Below are 20,285 nucleotides of genomic sequence, written 5' to 3'. Positions count from 1 at the left end.
CAGCTAGATTTTACAGAGTTCAGGATCTGTGCAAATATTTGTTACAAGACTCCAGTGGTAGATTCTGCAATGGTACCCACTGGGGCCGCTAAGATGACCAAGTTGGTTTCTGGCTTGTGTACCCTGACCAACAATTCGAGTAACAGAATTCTTTACTACTTTGGGAAGAAAATTATACATTAATGAAACTAGTTTTCTGTGCTGCAACTGACAGACCCACACGATCAAATGTCAAAATGAGATCTTAAGCAGATGGCAGCTTTATCTGGGAAGATTAAAAAGTCTCTGTTAAGAGACAAGTAAAGCAAGTACTCAAACTGCAGTGCATGTGGCAAACATGCTGTAAAACGCTGGTGTAATGCTGTGGTACAGATACTGGAGCTGTTGTGACAGGTCAGTATTTAGGAGCTATGCCTGGCTGAGGATAAAATTTGCCCTAGAGGATGTGATGGTACAGTTCCTTAATGCCCCACTACGCAAAGATTTCTGCTTTGGTTCCCCAAAAAAGAATGATGTTCAAAAGATAGTAGGAGAAGAGAAAAACTATACAGTTAATCACATTATTGAATTTGTGGTGTTCAGTGCTTAGTGCCAAGGTTAAGCACATTGAACATGAGAAGGTGACATTACCTGAACAAGAAAAACAAAAAGCCACTTTTCTTGTTCATTTGAAAATATCTCCAATCATTTCATTTTTCTTTTTTTATTCTGGGCCCGGTGCAGTTGGTGTCTATCATGCCAGCGGTCAGGAATGTTACACCTCAAAACTAAGTGCTATCAGATGTTAATGAATTCATTTAATATCCCATCCACCCATCTCCAGGTATGATAGAAATTACCACTGTAAGAATTGTCTTTTGTTTAGATGCCAATCAAAGCAGAAAAAGATGAAATATAAAAAGGCCTTTCAATGGAGAAATTGAGAATATAACCAAAAAGGAGGCTTTGGGGCCCTCAGGGTACAAGCCAAGATAAAGAGCAGCAGAACAGTGAGCATACAACTCTTCTTCTGTCCCCCCCCCCCTTCCCCAAAACTACAGCCCTTAAACCCTATCCTTCCCTGAGCAGATTTCCCTCAAGAATGGGGAAAGTTATTATTTCAAGAAAACTGAAAAAATGTGAGGGGGAACCAGGGGGGCACTCTAGATTTTTTCTTGGGATATAGACTGCGGTTCCTATCCCTCCCAAAATTTCAGTTGATGCTCCAAGTTCTAAAAAAACAAATTTATTTGGTGCAGCCGTTGCTGAGGAATCTTACAGAGAGAATCTCCAAGGGAAAAGAGCACGTAAATTTTAATTCAAATTTGTTTCTAATACCAAGAAAAGTTGGACCTGAGAGAGCAGTATTTGATCTTTCAAGGGTAAAAATGTCTTAAGTCCAAAAATTCAAGATGTCAACCTTACAGGCTGTCCTGTCATATTTTGCTCTAATGTATTTTCATGTTTCTGAATGATGCCTGCCTACTTAATCCAATATAGAATCATCACAGGCACTTTCTCAGGTTAGAATTGGGAAGACCACCAGTACCTGTTTATCTGGTCACAGTAAAAGCTGATCATGGAACCAAGGGAATCCATATTTACCCTCGTCTAGATGACTGTCTGTTTCAGGTACAGACTCGAGGAGATGGAGATCGCATTAAACTACCCTCTGGAGTTGCTTCCATTATCAAGGTTTCTCTCTAACCTGTTCAGACCCAACCTGATACTGTCAAAAGCTATATTCATTTTTGAGGCCTTGCTGTTCTCTGTCATATGGAAGGTCTTTAGCCCTCAGGAAAAAATGGAATTCCCATACTACTTTTTCAGGATAAGAGATGCGGGGACACTGTCAGCAAAGGGATTTCCTATGGATTTTGGGTTGTCTTGCTTTAGCCATCCCCCAGTGTCCCTTTAATAAAGTTGCATATGAGAAAGATGCAGTGGTGATACCTCAGGAAAGTTTGTCAGCAACACACCTAATTTTAGACAAAAAACAGGTATCCAAACGCTCACCCAAAAAGAAAGCTGCCGAGGTGTCTGCACTTAAGCCACAAGGTGTTTAATGCAAAAAAATGTTTTTTTTTTTTTGTTTTGTTTTTTTAAAACGAACTCCACTAAGGTTAAAAAACACAAGTAAAATTCAGAAATATTGGCACTTTCGTTCCGACCAGTAATTATAAAGGAACTTCATCAGATAACAGTCTTGTACCACAGATCAGTTTAAACACCATTCGTCCTATCAAATCTTGTAAAGAATGACACACCCTAATAAAATACCAATGGTACATACTAAAAAATACATACCTCCCAACTCACTGAAAGTAATATAGGCACTTTGTTTCATTAAATTAATTTATCAAAACATCTTATTTCAAAATATGTAAAGTATTTAACTTCCCAAACCACAGTGTTGTATTATCTATGTAAGGCTTTCAGTTTAAGTAAACATTTTATAGATGCAGCTTTATATTTGAAGAAAGCTGAACTTTCATGGCAGCTGCGTCTCAGTGCCCAATTTTGGCTGGGGTTGAACGAAGCTGTTTCTATAAAATGTTTACTTAAACTAAAAGCCTTACATAGATAATACAACATTGTGGTTTGGGAAGTTAAAAAGGCTTAACCATAAACCCTGCTTATTAGTCATAGGAGACTCCATTGTGAGACACACAAATGTGCCTCTCACCAGGCTGGATAAGTAGAAAGTCATGGTTAGTTGTCTGTCAGGGGCCAGAATCCACCATATCACACATGCACTCAAGTTTCTCAACAACAGATACTGTTATGACTCTGTCATATTCCATGTTGGTGTGAATGACTTGAGACATTCCTTCCTGGACTATATGAAGAGAGACATGATTAAACTCGCTGAATGTGTGCCCCAGACAGGTATGTCTCTAGCCTTAAGCAGCATTATACCGTCACCCAGCATGATGCCCCAATACAAACAGAAAATGATAGACTTCAACAATTGGCTTAGTTTCTGGTGTCATTCTAGGGGGATCCAGTACCTGACAGCCTGGGAAGATATGATTGACAGACCATGATGCTTTGCCAGAGATGGCCTGTATTTGTCTGACTTGGGCTTCTGGCAAAGGCACTTGCCTTCCCCATAGTGCCTTTTTTAGAAAAAGTGGTGAGGTTAAAACTACCAACATAAAAATTTCAACAAAACTCAAATTAAAGGTCATGCTACTAAATGCTAGGAGTCTAAACAGGAAACTGCACTCATTGTAAGCATTCTTAACCCTGGAAAATCCTGACATCTGCGCAGTCACAGAGAGCACCCCATCCATATCTGGTTATTCGTCCTATCATACATTCAGACCCCAAACTGTGGGTAGTAAAGCCAAAGGAGGTGGAGTTTCAATATATATTAAAGACATACACACCTCCAGGCTGGTCAAACAGTATGACGCACAGGAGACACTCCAGGTGCAGTTAACCATTGACAAGACCCCTACACAAATCATAGCTAGCTACCAGCCCCCAAATCTGACACAAGACACCCAAACTGCCTATCTAGACCTCTTAGAATTTATCAAGATTCAACCCTTTACCCTGGTCCTGGGTGACTTTAACTACCCAAACATAAACTGGAAGAACTACTCATGCCAGAACACAAATGCTCAGATATTACTCGATTTTGTCAATGCAAATACTTTGGAACAGCTAGTCAATACCCCCACAAGAGGTGATAATATCTTGGAGTTGGTATTAACCAACATGAGCAACCACTGCAGCATCCCTACAGTATCATCCTCCATTGTAAGATCAGATCATAAAGCAGTCATGTTCAAAGTCACCATTTCCCCCGACCCCCACCCCCCAGGGTCAAACAAAAAAAAAAACTTTTCCAAAGCTGATTACAGCCTTCTGAGGGATGGTATAAACAGCTTCACAGCCCTCTCCCCCTCTTTAGGAACTGGCACCAGCATCCAAAAATATACCAAATTACTATACGAACATTTATATAGATGCATGGAATCAGGAATACCTGACGGGACTAAATCATCACCCACAAGGAAGAGTAAACCTATCTGGTGGACATCTGCAATAAATAAACTGTATAACAAAAGAAAAAAATTGCTGTCCAGGACCGAGAAGAAGCTGGTGCCCAAAGAGCACTAGTGGAATCCTCCAAAGCAAACTTCAAGTCCAAATTGGCCACATCTACTAGAGACAATCATAAGGCCTTCTTCATATATGTAATCTTAAAGGTAGCACCCAGATCTGTTCAGAACTGGTGGTCAAGGACACCATATATACAAATGCTGTAGATATGGCAAACTTGCTGGCTGACAGATTCAGTGAAAATTTCACCCCTCTCTCCCCCCCATCAGTAAATCAGGAAATTCCCTGTACCTGCCTCCACCCCCTTATACTTGGGGATCAGGCCATCACTGCTGTCTCAAAGGCATAAAATACAGGCTCCATGTGACCCGATAACATCCCAGACTGCATCCTGCATGAACTCAGGCAGGAAATTGCAGCACCATTAGGCACCCTATTAATCTAAAGCCTAACTACCGGATTTGTCCCAGCTGAGTGGAGGACAGCCACTGTCATCCCTTTACACAAAGGTGGAGCGTCCGCTGATCTGAGAAGTTATAGACCCATCAGCCTAACTAGCCTGATCTGCAAGACCATGGAATGAATTATCATGGACCTCATTAACAAGGACATTGGCAACCTCCAAACACTCGATCCCACACAGTTTGGCTTCATCAAGGGAGGTCACCTCTATTAAATTTGGTTGACTTTTTTGAGACAGTCACTAAAGCCATGGATGAGGGGAAGACGTTGTACACCACCTACCTTGACCTGGCCAAAGCCTTTGACACTATTCCCCACTTGGGCATAATAGATTAACTCTCAACTAGGCATCAATCTGTATGTTACCAGATGGGTAGCTAACTGGCTCACTGGTAGAACCCACCTTGTCAAAATAGGGAAAGCCACCTCAAGCAGTAGACCCATATTGAGTGGAGTACCCCAGAATTCGGTCTTGGGGCCTCTGTTATTTCGGATATACTTTTCTGAGGTGCAGGCCAAAACGAGTGGGCTATGGCTGACCAAGTCTGCAGATGACTGTAATATGGGAGCTGTCATCAATTCCCCTAGTGATGTGGACATCCTCCAAGAGGGTTTCACCCAAACAAATGACTGGTGCCAGAAACATGGCCTCAAGCTGAATACAAAAAAGTGCATCATCATCCCCTTTGGGAAGAGTGATGTCCCCACAAATTATCACATTAATAAAGTCCTAAGCACACAGTCAGTTGTGAGGGATTTGGGCAACCTGACTTTTGACCACCATGTTGCTTCCGTTGTACGGAAGGCTTTCTACATGGCCCACCTCATAAGTAAGGGTATCTCATCCAGGGACAAGGAAATCATAACATCCCTGCATTCTTCCGTTATAAGGCCAATTATTGAGTACAACGCCCCATTCAGCTTGTACCTCACAAAGCACATGCAGCAGCAGGAGAGACCACAGAGGTTCCTCACCAGGAGAATCCAGGGCCTCAAAAACCTACCATACACAGATAGGCTAAAAGCCATATCCCTCTACTCTGTTTCATACAGACTCCTCAGAAGTGACCTCTATCTGGCATACAGGGCGATCTCAGACTCCACCTTGATGGGACTGCTTCATGTCTGCAAGTCAAGCTCCACTCGAGTAACCCGCAAAATGGCCTCAACCTGGTCTGTGACATCAGTAGGACTTGTTAGCAGGACAGATTTGTGTCCCATAGACTCCCTCTCCACGTCAAGCAGAGTACCTCTTTACCCCTTTTTAAACACAACCTGAATAACTGGATGGGAAATAGAAAATACATCCCTGGGATTTCACCATGTCCCTGCTGGACAGGAGCATCGGGTGCTGATTTGTCTGTACATGGGCTAAACTCTTGGCTAGGCCTATAAGGACCTCACGGCTAGTAGCCTAGTAACTTCCTAAGATCATATGAATGGATTTGAAACAGATGTCTTTTTGGACCTGATTCACAGATGTAGTGTGTTAGAAGGGAACCCGTTTACATTTCTAGGCAATAAGCAGTTGAGAAAAGTCCATTGCAGAGCACCATGCAATGAAATTTTATAGTGCGCACTTTCCCTTTCAGTTGGGCAGTCCTGTTTCTTTGCCTACGCTCCAATCCCCATGCTCTCCAGGGGTGATTCTACTCCTCAGGGGTGATACAAATTCAAGGAAGGAGAAGCTAAGTGTGCTGTTATAGGAGCTAGTTGGCCAAGGGAGCATTGGTTCTCACACCTAATACAGATGGTAGTGAAGAAACCAATAACTTTGTGAGTCCTTGTACCTTATGACCCAGTCCAAGTGGTCCTTGGTTCACCCCAACCTGTGTACCCTCAAACTAACAGTGTGGGTGATTGAACATGACCTTCCTTTAGGCATCTATTCTCAAGGGACATCCTGAAAATCATGATTGAGGCTAGGAGCCACAGTACAAGTTAGTCCTAATTAGTCCTTAATTAAATGGAAAAAATGTTCCCTCTGGTGCTGAAAGAGAAATTGGGATCCTAGTTTAGCAGGAGTGCACCTAACTCTACAGTACCTATCAGAACTCTGTGTGTCAGAACTAACATATGTGTTAGTGAAGGTTCATTTCTATGCAATTGCAGCCTGTTTTTTTTTGGCTCCACCTCTGGCTACATTGCTGCCACTGAAGCAGCCCCAAGGGAATCACTGTAAAACCCCCTAGAAGGGCAGTGACTCTCCCATAGGATATTAACTGCATTTTCAAAAAATTTACCATTGCGCCGTTTGAATTGGCTGCCACAACCCTTCTTAAGTTCCTAACATGACAGAATATTTTAATAGTGGAAGTCACATCACCTGGAGTGTATCAGAGTTACAGGTATGTATGTGCTGAGAAATTTCCCTTGACTAGGGGCAGCAGTATCCTAGACCTGGTCATTACCAACATGGGAAACCGATGTTCCACACCAGAGGTCAATTCCTCGTTGGTCAGATCCGACCACAAGCTAATCAGCCTAGACATCCACATCCCACCCCCAGCCCCAATTAGGGAAACCATCGTAAAAAACTTCTCAAAAGCCAACTTCACACTTCTTAAGACAGAAGTGGCAAACTTCATGACACCCATGCAGACGGACAATAGAGGTATGACTGCCGAATCCTACACAAATGCACTTTATAAGCACTTACACGAGTGCATGGATCATGCTATCCGTAATAGAACCAAGATGTTATCCTCCAAAAAAAGGAAGCCAATCTGGTGGTCCTCTGCCATAAACAAACTCTACAACAGAAGAAAGAAACTGTTGCAAAAAAGAGTAAAACCCCACGACTGGAGGAACTCCCTGGTCAACCTCAGTAAGAAGCTGAGATCCCTCATAAAATCCTCCAAAGCTAGATGTTCTTCATCTCACATTGCTGCAGTCCTTACACTTGGGTAGTCCGCTGTCCTCGGTCGGCCCGAATATCAAAGTATAAGGCTGACGTCGGTCAAGGCGCATTTGACTGACATCAGGACGTCAGGGTACAAATGCGCATGACCGACGTCATATCCTCAGTCTTTTTTGCCGCATGGTCCGATGCAGAAGCAGCGTTGCAAGTGCCGGTTGGCGTTCTGAAATTGTTCGATTTCGGAGTTTCAGACCGAATCAAAGTTGGCTAAGTACCCGTTAGAATATTTTAGTTTTTTCTTGCCTCAGTGGTTTACCGGATGTCAGAAAAAGTGAATATTTGTATTTCTTGTGGGAAACAGATACCGCATAGAGACTACCATACTTTGTGTATTCCTTGTTTAGGGCCTGAGCACGACGTTGTTGGGTGTCGCTCTTGTGCTAGATTCAATAAGCGCACTATTAAGAGGAGATTAGATTGTGCCAGGTTAGTCTTCGGGAAGCGGTGCAATTATAAAATGCCGTCGGATGCTCCGACGCCCGCTTCTTCGAAGAAGTGCAAGGACAAAGCTGTTAAACCTAGGCTAGAGGAACAGTCAGTACCGGACGTCGGTTCTTTAGAGGTGTCTGTGGAGCCGGTGGTTCCACTGGAGGTTTCTTTGGGTTCCCAGGGAGAGACTTTGTTGTTGCAGGATGTGGCCTCTCAGGAGGCAGGCCAGGCTGATGGGGCTTCTCAGGTTACTATTCTCCCCTCCCTGCCTAGGGTGGTTAGGCCCTCTCCTTCTGTTTCCAAGGCTTCTCCCAGGGGCAGGCCAGGTTTAGCTTCAGTTGGTGTTACCCCTAGTTCTTCAGGGACTGTGCCCAAGAAGCATATGCTTAAAATGGCAGAAGATTTGATTACTTTGATTAGGGTTCTATGCCCTCCTGATAAGAGACCTAGGGTGGAGCCTGAGTTAGGGAGTTTTGAGCAGGCTTCAGATGTTTCAGAGTCTTGACTGAAGACTTGCAGGAGTACTCTCCTTATTCTGATTCTGATGTGGATGATTCTACTCCTTCTGCTTCTCCTCCTGAGGATTTTTCTTTTCAGAAACTCTTCATTCCATGAGGGAGGATTTTAAGTGGGAAGGTCAGGACTTCTCTGTTTCCAGGAAAAGGCTTAGGGAATTTTTGTTTTCACCCCAGCATAGGCCTTTGGCTATACATCCCGTTTTGGATGTAGTGGAAGATGTTTTACAGAGGCTTCTCTTAATCCTGATTCTTTGCCTCCTGCTCCTGTTAAACCGGATAGGTATTACAGGGTGCCTGAAGCTCATAAGTTTCTTTTTAAGAGTCCTAGGGCAGACCCAGAAACTGTTAGCCAGGGGCCTAAAGGTGTTAAGGCTTCTGTTGTAAAGAATCCGGTTCCTGCAGACAAAGAGGCCAGGGCCTTGGATAGATGGGGAAAGAAAGTTTAAACTTCTTCCACTCTTGCTATGAGGGCTTTGAATTGCCAGTTTCACATGCTGAAATACCAAAACTATCTCCTTTCACAATTGAAGTCTAAGGTTGATGCTCTGGCAGTAGGTATTGATTGTAAGGAGTTGCAAGGTTTAGTACATGTTTCTGAACAGGTGGGTAAGCATTCTTTTCAATGTGGTTTTGATGCTGTACAGGCCTCGTCTAGGGTGGCTGCCACTGGGTCAGTTCTTCGCAGGCACGCCTGGCTGTGGGATCAAAATTTATCGGAACATGTTAAAACAAGGATTTTAGATGCTCCTTTACAATCTGACGTGTTGTTTGGTCCTCCTGTTGAGGCAGTTTTAAAGAAAATGGAAGACAAGGCTAAGTCTATGCAGACTGTTAAAGATTTTTTGCAGGTCCAGCCTCCAAAGTTTAGTAGAAATTGGCCTACTAAGGGGTGGACGTATCCTTCTTATGAGTCCCAGTCTAGGGGTAGATCTAGACGTGGTAGGGGTAGAGCTCAGGGCTCTTTCAGGCCTAGAACAGGGAGTTCTCCTGCACAGTCTTCGGGTGAGGGCAGGGGTCAGTCCTTTCGTAAACAGGCCCAATGACCTACCTTTCAGCTGCCAGAGCCTTCTCGTCTGGCAGCACCTTTGGGAGGAAGGCTGGCACTTTTCAAAGAAAATTAGAGTTTAATTACCCAAGACAGATGGGTATTGGATATCATACACCACGGTTACAGGTTTTATTTCCATACCTTGCCTCCTTTCAAAGGCATGCCAGACGTTCCTCCTCAACAAAGACTAGAGGCTCACAAGCAAGTTTCTCTGTTACTCCAAATAGGGGCCATACAGCCGGTCCCTATGCCAGAAGTGGGCCTAGGATTTTATTCTCGCCTGTTCCTAGTACCAAAGAAGGGGAACACGTGGAGACCAATTTTGGATTTATCTACCCTCAACACTTATCTGGACATTCCCAAGTTCAAAATGTTGACGTTACAGCAGCTTTTACCTCTGCTGGGCAAAGATCATTGGATGGTAACTTTGGATCTCAAGGAGGCTTACCTTCATGTTCCTATCAGACTAAGTTGCAGGAAGTATCTGCGTTTCGAGCTGGGACTTCTCACTATCAGTTCTCTGCATTGCCCTTTGGCTTATCTACTGCCCAGAGTGTTCACGAAAGTTCTGGCTCCAGTGATAGCTTTCTTCAGGCTAAAAGGAATACAGATCTATCCTTATTTGGACGACTGCCTGATTCTGGCTCAAGGAAGGGAAGAGCTTCATCATTTGGAATATGTGATAGCAGTGCTAAGATGCCTGGGGTATTCTGTGAACGAAATAAAGTCCAGTCTAGTACCCTCTCAGGACATGTGCTTTCTGGGTGTGAGACTGAATACAGCATCCCAGATGGCCTTTTTAACCCCGGACAAACAAAAGAGTCTATCCCTTTACTTCCATCAGCTATCTCATCAGTCCGGGCTGACTGCAAGGACAGTCCTTCAAGCCTTAGGGTTCATGGCATCTTGTATTCTGGTGCTTCCCAATGCCAAACTGCATATGAGGAAGCTGCAATGGTATCTAAAAAATGTTTGGACACAGCACTGCCAGGATCTAGACACTGTCATTCAAATAATGCCTTGCATTCAAAAGGAATTATTGTGGTGGGCTCAGGAATGTCACCTAAACAAGGGACTCTCTGTGACCCGGCCAGAGGCGAGTCAGATTTTAACGACAGATGCCTCAGACAAAGCTTGGGGAGCTCATCTAAATGGAAAGTGGATACAAGACAAGTGGCCTGCCAGACTGCAACATCTACATATCAACCTGAAGGAGATGTTAGCAGTCCAGTTTGCATTAATAGCTTTCAAGGATTTACTTCTTCCAGGGCAGGTGTTGATTCTAACAGACAACACAACTGTCATGTGGTACATCAACAAGCAAGGGGAACGATTCTTATCCTCTATGCAGGCAAGCAATGATTTTGTGGGAGACTGCTCTCAGTTTACAGCTCAATCTTCAGGCAAGGTTTCTGCCAGGAGCACAGAACTCCTTAGCAGATGTGTTGAGCAGACGAATTATGGATCCCCACGAGTGGAAATTGGATCCTCATGTATTTCAGAAATTGACAGTGTCATGGGGAACTCCAGACATAGATCTGTTCGCTTCTCCACTAAACCATCAGCTGCCAAAGTTTTGCACAAAAAGGTTTCATCCCACAGCTTGGAAAGTGGATGCTCTTTCTTTCAATTGGAGCGATCTTCATGTGTATGCCTTTCCACCTCTGCCTCTCCTCCCAAAGGTACTTCTAAAGGTCAGACAAGACAAGCCAAGGATGATTTTACTAGCTCCAGATTGGCCTCAACAGCACTGGTACCCATTACTGAGAAGTCTGGTACGGAAGCCTCCATGGCCTTTGCCTTCGATTCCACACCTGTTGTCACAGGAGGACAGCCATTTGCTGAATGTCAAACTTCACTCTCTTCACCTAACAGCCTGGCATATTCTGTTTTGAACCATAGAGGGTCTCAACTTCCACAACAAGTTTTGAATGTGATTTTGGAAGCTAGAAGGCCTAGTACAAGGAAAGTGTACGCAGATAAATGGAAGAGATTTTTATTTTGGAGTGCAGCAAAGATTTTGATGTTTCTGAGCCTAATTTGAGTGTGGCTCTTCAATATCTTACTGAGTTACTGGACAAAGGTTTGTCTTTCTCTTCTATTAAGGTTCATGCTGCAGCAATTTCGGCTCACTATGATTGTGACCCACCATTGTTTTCTCATCCTTTGTTCAAGCAATTTCTTAGAGGGGCAAAGAATATAAGACCCGCACAAAGAGCTCCTACTCCTGCTTGGGATCTCAATTTTGTGTTTGAGAAACTCACTCTACAACCTTTTGAGCCTGCAGCTACTTCTGAGTTGAAATATTTATCATGGAAGACTGCTTTTTTGTTGGCAATTACCTCTGCAAGAAGGGTTTCTGAATTGCAGGCCCTTATGGCGGTTGAGCCTTTCTTAATTTTCCATAAGGATAGGGTATCTTTACGTACTAATCCTTCCTTTATGCCTAAAGTGGTTTCTAGTGTGGCTTTAAACCAAACTATTCATTTGCCTACTTTTTATGCAAATCCCCAAAATAAAGGGGAAAAGATTTTGCACACTTTAGATGTACACAGGCAGTTGCGATATTATTTGGACAGAACTAAAGGGTTCAGGCAGTCTCAGCAGTTATTTGTTTCTTTTGCTTTGAGTTCTCAGGGCAAGCCTGTGTCAAAACAAACTATTTCTAAGTGGATTGGGTTTTGCATTGCTTTCTGTTATTCCCATCATGGCAAGGAGATTCCAGCCGGGATTAGGCCTCATTCCACTAGAGCTACTGCCACTCGACAGCTTTTTGAGGGGGGTGGCAACCAAGGATATTTTGGAGGCAGCTACTTGGAGTTCAGTGCATACTTTCTCTAGGCATTATCACCTGCCACTTTACTCTAAATCCAGGGCTGGTTTTGCCACTGCTGTTTTGCAGGGCATTTTGGCAGCTCCTGCTTCCTTATAGTTTGGCCATCCTCCCATACCTCTGCTTTGGGATTCTACCCAAGTGTAAGGACTGCAGCAATGTGAGATGAAGAACATAGTACAGTTTTGTACCTACCATAAATGTAGATGTTCAAGATCCACATTGCTGCAGTCCAATTTACCCTCCCTCCTTCCCTCTGTAGTTAGAGGTGGTTGTGTGGGTTGAGTTGTACATATTGTGTATATAGTGTATATTTTGTACATATAATTAGGGCAAGGGTGCTTGGATGTTTGTTTGCTGTCTTTTGGTTTTGACCTTTATTTTTAGGGTCTTCTGACATCTGGGGCAAGAAAAGACTGAGGATATGACGTCGGTCATGCGCATTTGTACCCTGACGTCCTGATTTCAGTCAAATGCGCCTTGACCGACGTCAGCCTTATACTTTGATATTCGGGCCGACCGAGGACAGCGGACTACCCAAGTGTAAGGACTGCAGCAATGTGGATCTTCGAACATCTACATTTATGGTAGGTACAAAACTGTACTTTACGAAAACAAAATTGCCACTGACTCTAAAGACAACCACAAAGCATCCTATAGCTATGTAAATAATCTAAATGGGAACACTCAGATCTGCTCTGAGTTACAGCATAATGGCACTAAATATGCAGAACCAACTGATATTGCCAACATCCTAGCAGATAGGTTCAGTGCTAACTTTACCCCCCTGTCACCCCCTAGAGGGCCCATCTCTATACGGAAGAATGCAAAGTTCCTGTAATCACGGCTGCACAGGTAAAAAAAACACTCTCCAAAGCCAAGAACACAGCATCCATGGGACCTGACAATATCCCAGGCTGCGTTCTACATGAACCACAGAATGAACTGGCACCCTACCCAAGTACCATGTTCAATCATAGCCTCACCTCAGGCTTTGTACCCACTGAATGGCACACCGCGACAGTTATCCCACTCCACAAAGGGGGAGCCACGACGGACCCCATGAACTACCACCCCATTAGCCTGACGAGCCTGTTCTGCAAGGCCATAGAATGTATCATCGTGGAACTCATAAACAAAGACATTGGTAACCTCCAAACTCTGGACCCTACTCAGTTTGGATTTGTAAAAGGCAGATCATGTCTCCTAAACCTGATTGACTTCTTTGAAGCAGTCACCAAAGCCATAGATGAGGGTAAAATGGTTCACACAGCTTATCTAGATCTCGCCAAGGCTTTTGACACCATCCCCCACTCTGGAATTATAGATAAGATCACTAAACTAGGTATAAATCCCTATGTCACAAGATGGGTTGCCAACTGGCTCACAGACAGAACCCACACTGTGAAAGTAGCGGATTCCAAATCTGACATCAGACCAGTGACAAATGGAGTACCACAGGGTTCAGTCCTGGGTCCTCTCCTGTTTGGTATCTACTTCACTGAAGTGCAGGCCAACACAGAAGGTCTTTGGCTAACAAAGTTTGCAGATGACTAGGAGCCATAATTGAAACTCCTAATGATGTGGACAAACTAGAAAAGGGCCTCACTGAGACAGATACCTATTGTCAAAGCCATGGCCTGAAGCTCAATGCCAAAAAGTGTATTGTCATCCCCTTCGGTAAAAACTCTGTACCCATGAACTACCACATAGCTGGTAGTCTAGTTAATGCCGAAAATGTGATGAGACCTTGGGATACAGGTGGACAGTAGTCTCTCCTTTGATAATCACATCGCCACAGTGGTCAGGAAGTCCTTCTACGTCGCTCATCTCATCACAAAAGGATTCTCATCCAGAAAAAAAGAGGTCATTGTTCCCCTCTACTCATCACTCATGAGACCCATTATAGAGTACAACGCCCCTTTTGGTATGTACCTCACAAGATGTCTACAACAACTGGAAAGACCACAGAAATACCTCACAAAGAGGATTATTGGCCTCAAACAGATGCACTATGCAGACCATCTCAAAAAACTACAGCTTTACTCCATCGCATATCGCCTACTCAGGGGAGATCTCTGCCTAACATACAAAGCTATGTCAAACCCAGAGCTGTTGGACATGCTCCACTTAAAGAAATCCCAATCCCTCCGAGCTACACGCTCTGGGGACCTTAACCTTGTCACCACAATAAACAGAACATGCTGGAGGGATAGGTTCCTGTCCCAGAGACTTCCCATACTCTGGAACAGACTACCTATCTATGTCAAACAGAGCTCCTCATTAGCACTCTTCAAGAAAAATCTTGATGATTGGATGGGAAATGGGAAATTCACCCCGGGGATCACTTCTGTGGCTCTGCTCGACAGGGGCACAGGAAAATAATTTTCTTGGGTGGCGAAAGCCAGGGTGCATTTTTTGGCTAGGCTTGTATGGGCCCTAGGGCCGATAGCCTAGTACCTACCTATGAACCTATAACTTCCAGTGAGACAGAGTTAGCTTATGCGCTAACCCCTCTTGTTATAAACATCTTTATTAAACAAGACATTTTTTAAAAAGGGATCTCTGTTTTTATCCATAGAGTAGTCACTGAATTAACATTAAACCAGTCTGTCTAGTTGCCAGTCATTCTTCCCAACCCACAAGACAAAGGAGAGAAGTTGCAGTGCCTCTATAAGAACAAGGATGTTAGTAAGACTAACCTATTGATGTGAGAGTGTTCAATCTCGCCATTTGTTCTTACACACAGGTTTGGAGCCGATCCTCGGCTCTGAGTCGGCTGAATTGCAAAGCTCTGAATCTCGGAGAAGCTCGAGACCAGCCCATATCCCACAATCCTCCCTGCCATTACTCGGATCTAGTTTGCCGCTGCAACAGATCGGATCGAGGAGAGCTCGGACCAGATAGAAAATTGATAATTGGTTTCTATTTACAGATATACTTTGGGTGTGGTTTGTGAGTGTCTTATTTTTTTTATAGCCCTTTCTAGACTTATATATATATATACATTTATAGGATTAGTAGTCTTAGCAGTTTTTTTTCTACTCATTAACCTAGTGAACTGTTGTTATATTAGCATGTCAGAGAAAGCTAAATCTGGCTTTAAAAGATGTCAGTGTCGGCAGAAAATGTCCATTACTGACAATCATGCTTCCTGCGTCTACTGTCTTGGCCCTCTCCATCTTCAAGAGGATTGCTCTATTTGCCATTCCTTTAGCGGGAGGGTCATGACAGATAGACGCAGGAAGCTCATAGACAGAGGGATACTGAAGCCTGCCTTTCAAGAGGCTTTGGACAAGTCGGATCAGGCTTCTAAGTACTCGAAGGGGTCGAAGATGTCGGAGCCTATGTCATCGGCTCTGAGTTAATCTTCTAGGGTTCGTTCGCTGGTTCCACAGATCTCGGGGCCGAGCGTCGAACATTTATCTTTCTCTGAGCCCCAGATCTTGGAACCGGTGTCAGAGCTGCCACCACCGTCCATTCTTCGGTCGGTGCCATCTTCGGCTCCTTCGACCCGTTCTTCCAGACCTTTATCTGAGACAGATGTGGATCGTGTCGTGCAGAAACTCATGGAAAACACGGCCCTTTCCAAGTTAACTGCAGTTTCCTCCCAGTTGGTGTTGAAACTAGAAGGCCTCCCCATATCTCCAACGGGTCCTCCTTCGAGACCCATCCAGATCTCGGAGCCGGGAGAGGATGACCTGATGATAGTGGAGCCCTTGGTGCCGAAACCGTCCATTGCACGATCGACACCATTGACTTCGACTCCTTCGGAACCAATAGGGGAGTCGCAGAGCCGACGGTCTCTCCTCGGTTCCGGGACCGAGAGTCGTACCGACCTGTCGGTGCCGACTCTCCCTCTCGGGGCCTCGGCGCAGACTGGCTCTGCTCCGTCCTCGGGGTCGGAGCCCACAGCACCTGGGTCTGGGATGCTCTCGTGTTCTTCGGAACCGGGGGAGCCCTCGGCCAGGGGTTCGGGGGCCTTTGACCATATGAGGAAAGTATTGTCTGCACAGACAACCACGTCATCAGGGGAATCTTCTCCTTCCCCAAAAGGGCCACTTTCTGTTTCTGCTCCCACGACCCATCCAAAGCGTAGAGCCTCATTGCCTCAGCCACCCCCAGAGGGTTCCCCCTGTTCCTTGGAGGCCTCACCAGAAGCCCCCTCTGATGAGGTCCCGAGGAAACGGTTGTGCAAGAGGAGGCACATAGATTCCCCACAGGAATCTCTAACGTCTGACACTGACTTGGATGAGGCAGAGGGGTCCCCCAAATCACCCTCGGAGGATGTGTCATTTGCAGACATCCTGGAGATCTTGAAACAGAGGGGTGATTGGCAATCCTTATCCCCCACTGAGGACAAGTCGGTGCTGCTGAAGGCTTTTGGGGATCAACCTTCTACCTCCTGGGTGACTCTGCCCTTCGATGAATTAATGGATTTGATTGCTCGAAGGGCGTGGGGGGCACCCGACACAGTGGAACCAGTCCCTAGGAAACCAAACAAGTTCATCACTGCCCCCCAAGATAAATCTTATCTCACCAAGGGAGTTCCTGTTGACGCTATGGTGGTGGTGGCAGCAGCCACGAAAAAGGAGATGTCTGAGTCTTCCTCATCTGTTCATCCTCCTAATAAAGATTCTAGGACTATGGACAGATATGGTAAGCGCGTTTTTATTTCAGCAACTTTTTCCATGCGTTCGCTAAACTATTTGACTCATTTCACCCGTTTGCAGAGGGATCTCATCAAGGAGCTGACAGATACCCTCCAGGGTAACAGATGCTGCTGTTTCAGAAAAAGTAACAGCACAACTTAACACCCTCACCTCCATAGTAAACTCATCCATGAGGCTCATCTCGTATGCAGCCGAGGGATCGAGTAGAGCTGCAGCTTCAGCGATTGCTCTTCGAAGACAATCATGGATGCGGCTGTGCTCCTTTGCGGAAGCCTTCAAGTCTTCCTTTGCCAATGCCCCTTTTGATGGTGCCACACTTTTCGGGCCCAAGGTTAAGGAGACTCTCACTCGGTGTGAGCAAGAGGGAAAGACCCTGTCTGCTGTCGGGGTCCGTTTTTCCGCTCCTACTAGACCGTACCCCAAAGGGCAACGAGGCGGAAAAATGTGGTTCCGTAAGAATCAGGGATCTTTCCAGACCACACAGTGATACCCCCTCCAGAGGCAGAGGAGGGGGTAGAAATGGAAGACACCACCCTGGCGGCAGAGGGGGTCCGCATAACCAAGGCGACAGGGATTCCGTCCCTGGGAAGCCTTTCCAGCACTCCTGAAGGGAGGCCCGGCTGTCCTGCTCTGGAGGCAGTCGGGGGTCACTTGGCTTTATACCCACTGGCCTGGCTAAATATTACTTCAGATTCTTGGGTAAAAAGCATTATAACCAGAGGATACAAAATCCCCTTCACATCAACTCCACCTCTACAAAGAAGGTTTCCAGACGTACCACCCCGTCTGCGAAATCCAGCAGCTGTAGAAATTTCATCCAACCAGTCCCGGCGGACCAAAGAGGATCCGGAACTTACTCAAGGTTCTTTTTAGTTCCAAAAAAGACAGGGGACTGGAGACCGATCTTAGATCTCAGCCATCTCAACACCTTCGTGAAGAAGGAAAAGTTCCGGATGGTCACGCTTCAATCGATCCTTCCATTCTTACAGAAGGATGGTTGGATGTGCTCTATAGATCTCAAAGACGTGCACTACCACATCAAAATGGCCAGACCATCCAGAGATCACCTGCACTTCCGGCTGGGAGCCAGTCACTTTCAGTTTCGAGCTCTGCCCTTTGGACTCACCTCAGCCCCCAGGGTATTCACCAAATGCATGGCAGTAGTTGTGTGTCACTTGAGACGACAAGGATTCCAGGTTTTTCCCTATCTGGACGACTGGCTCCTCACCGCCACCACCGAGCATCGTCTATTGCAAGCCAGAGACTACACAGTCAGCCTTTGTTCCCACTTAGGGATTTCCATAAACTTCGAAAAGTCTTGCTTATCGCCCTCACAGTGTATTTCCTTCATCGGAGCAGACCTAAATACATGATCGACACTACTAAAGCTCCCTCCAGTAAGGGCGTCAACCCTCAAACAGCAGGTTCTTCTTCTTCTGGTCAGCAAGAAAGCCCCGGCCAAGCTGGTGTTAAAAGTGTTGGGACTGATGGCAGCCACACTAATTGCAGTTCCTATGGGAAGGTTACACATGAGGATCCTACAATGGCTGCTCTTCGCGCAGTGGTCATTCCAACACCTACCCCTATCGCACGAGATCAGGATAACAGACTCTTGCAGACGGGACCTCTCATGGTGGGTGTGCGATCAGAACCTCACTATGGGTTGTCCATTCGTTCTACCCAGTCCAACAGCAACAATAACCACGGACGCTTCCCTGATAGGGTGGGGGGGCCTTTTTCAGGGAAGAACAGTCCAAGGAGAATGGTCCAGCATGAAGTACACTCTACACATAAATGTTCTGGAGCTGAGGGCGGTGTTCCTGGCGTTGCAACACTTCCAAGCCCTCTTACCTCTAGGAACAGTAGCAGTTCAGATGGACAACATGTCTGTGGTCTGGTACATAAACAAGCAAGGGGGAACCAGGTCTTACCCGTTATGCAGAGAGGCCATGAGAATTTGGCAATGGGCAGAGTCCACGGGTCGCTTTCTGATAGCAACGCACATCCCGGGGTCATCCAACGTCATTGCGGACAGGTTGAGCAGAGCCATCCTGTTACCTCACGAGTGGTCCCTCAATCCACAGACGGCGGAAAAGATCTTCCGCAAATGGGGCCAGCCTTGCTGCGATCTGTTTGCTTCCCCATTGAATGCAAAATGCAGAAGCTACTTTGCCCTTCTACCCCCTCCGGGGGATGTCCCCAGGGACGCACTGATACACAATTGGCCCCCGGGTCTCCTATATGCATTTCCACCTACTCCCTTGATTCCCAGATTTCTACAGAAAGCCAGGAACCTGGAAAGGACTATAATACTCATAGCCCCATTCTGGCCTCGTCAAATATGGTTCCCCTTTCTTCGAGCCTATCAAATAGAGGAACCATGGATTCTGGACCCAGTACCAGATCTACTGACCCATTCGTCGGGAGTTCCTCACCCGTCTCTTCAGTCCGTCAAACTAGCAGCTTGGCTGCTCTGCTTCCCTGCCTAGCCAGGTCTCATCTACTCCCCCCAGCAGTTCAACACATTCTGGTTGCTTCTCATAAAGCTTCCACTACTAAACTCTGTACGAGTAAGTGGAAACACTTTGTATACTGGGCGTCTAGCCAAAACTTAGACCCCTTGGTAGCTCCTCTACATAAAATTTTAGAATTCTTATCTATCCTCTTTCACGAAGGAGCTTCTACTTCCACGCTAAGAGTACAGTTGGCGGCCATATCAAACTTCCATATTGGTGAGGAAGGTTCTCCCATTATGTCTCACAGACTTTGTAAGGCCTTTATGAAAGGAACCTTCCATCTTAGGCCACCTGTCAGAAAACCTTTCTTTCCACGGAGCCTGAATTTGTTGCTGTCGCAACTCATGTTACCTCCTTTTGAACCTGTTTCGTCATGTCTCTTAAGGTTCTTATCGTGGAAGACGCTTTTCCTCATCGCCGTGACCTCAGTTCGTAGAGTATCAGAGTTGCAAGCATTATCGGTCAGACCACCTTAGTTGGTATTCCATCCAGACAGGGTCTCTTTGCAAACAAATCCATCTTTCCTTCCAAAAGTATGCTCCGTTACGAATATTAACCAGTCTATAGAACTCCCTACCTTTTTCAAGAACCATACTAACAAACTGGAGTATATGTTGCACAAGTTGGATGTTCACAGGCAATTAAGATTTTATTTGGATAGGACCAAAGCTTACAGGAAAACGGATCAGCTCTTCGTCGCATTTGCAGACAATAAAAAGGGCATGGCAATTACTAAACGTACACTATCTAAATGGCTTGCTGACTGTATAACCTTTGTATACTCTAAATCAAATCAGTCCTTACCCACCAAACCTAAGGCCCATTCTACCAGA

The sequence above is a fragment of the Protopterus annectens genome, chromosome 1.part0 (genome assembly GCF_019279795.1).
Source record: "Protopterus annectens isolate FY-2018-M chromosome 1.part0, PAN1.0, whole genome shotgun sequence".
In the NCBI taxonomy this organism is placed as follows: Eukaryota; Metazoa; Chordata; order Ceratodontiformes; family Protopteridae; genus Protopterus; species Protopterus annectens.
The sequence above is the reverse complement of the archived record's forward strand: the minus strand, read 5'-3'. Positions refer to the sequence as shown.